The sequence below is a fragment of the Galeopterus variegatus genome, unplaced genomic scaffold (assembly GCF_000696425.1).
Source record: "Galeopterus variegatus unplaced genomic scaffold, G_variegatus-3.0.2 Scaffold1436, whole genome shotgun sequence".
Classification (NCBI taxonomy): Eukaryota; Metazoa; Chordata; class Mammalia; order Dermoptera; family Cynocephalidae; genus Galeopterus; species Galeopterus variegatus.
Genome location: NW_007727547.1, coordinates 66,822 through 68,081, shown reverse-complemented (window position 1 = coordinate 68,081; position 1,260 = coordinate 66,822). Strand labels below are relative to the sequence as shown.

The 1,260-nt window shown below is 29.5% G+C and overlaps 1 protein-coding gene across 1 annotated transcript in view; it reads left to right on the top strand.

The window, feature by feature from the left end:
* LOC103593883 overlaps positions 1 to 1,260 on the top strand; it is an 18,542-nt gene that overhangs the window by 9,799 nt on the left and 7,483 nt on the right. The window lies entirely within an intron of this gene.

The window sequence follows — 1,260 nt, the reverse complement described above, 5'->3', positions numbered from 1 at the left end:
TTATTGGTGGGAGCTAAAAATTAATATATAAATTCACACACACACACACACACACAAAAACAAACCGGGGGGTTGGGAGGGGGGAAGAAGATATAACAACCACAATTACTTGAAGTTGATAAGACAAGCAAACAGAAAGGACATTTTTTGGGGGGAGGGAGGAGCGGGAGGAGGGAGGGTGGTTTTGGTAAGGGGCAACATTAATCAACCACAATGTATATCGACAAAATAAAATTTAAAAATAAATAAATAAATAAAACATTTAAAAAAATGTAAACAAAACAAAGCAAATCTATTGTGCGATTTTCAGTTTCATTAATATGTCATTTATAAGATCACCTTCCTCTGTAATACACTATATATTTTGTTTTTAAAATATAAACATGCTCTCAAACAGTGTTATTAAAAAAAGATTGTCACATTTCTCCTCTGCTTGTCTATGTTCTTTTTGCAAGAAGCAGTATCTAAATCTTAAATGTTTCGGCTATACATCTTACACTTCTTGTGTAGTAGCATCTTTTGTGTTCCAGGCTGAACGTTCTCATCACTTCTCACTTCCACTATAAAATATGTTAATCACTGCAACAAATTTTTTATTATTTTGTAGTAAAATGGATCCTAGAGAATTGACATTTTATCCACTAGAAATGAATGAAATTAAGTTAAGTAATGTAGAACACTCCAGCAATGCTCCTAAAGTTTTAAGCATTTCATTCCAAGAAATTATACAGTACCTAGCCAAAATGACTACATTATGTCGTAGTAGTGCAGGTTTGCAGTTTAAGAGAAGTTTGCAAAATTAAAAAAAAATACTTAAATAATATTTGTATAAAGCAGAAGAAAATGGACATATTTATTTCTATAAGTTATATTTATTTTTTTAAATGACTTGAAAAATTGGGCCACATTAAAAGATACACCATATAATTAGATATCTAAAACTGGGAGTATACAAAGGGTTTATAATACTTTAATTAAGGTAGAATTAAGCCCTATTATATTAGCAAGTGTTACAGATGCAAGAAAAAAATACTTTTTGAGTTTTGCTATAAACAGCATATCTTATAGATTGGGCAATAATTATTTATTATGAATAAATAATTTACTGGTTCCTAACAAGCTACAATTAGTGTTCAGAATTACTGAATTGCAGTTCATTAATTTAAAAGAAGTTTAGATTTAAAGATGCCCCTAAATTTGCAAATAATGGTTTATGTGTAGTGTTTGCAGAAATGCTGTAAAATATTCAAAGCTATATAT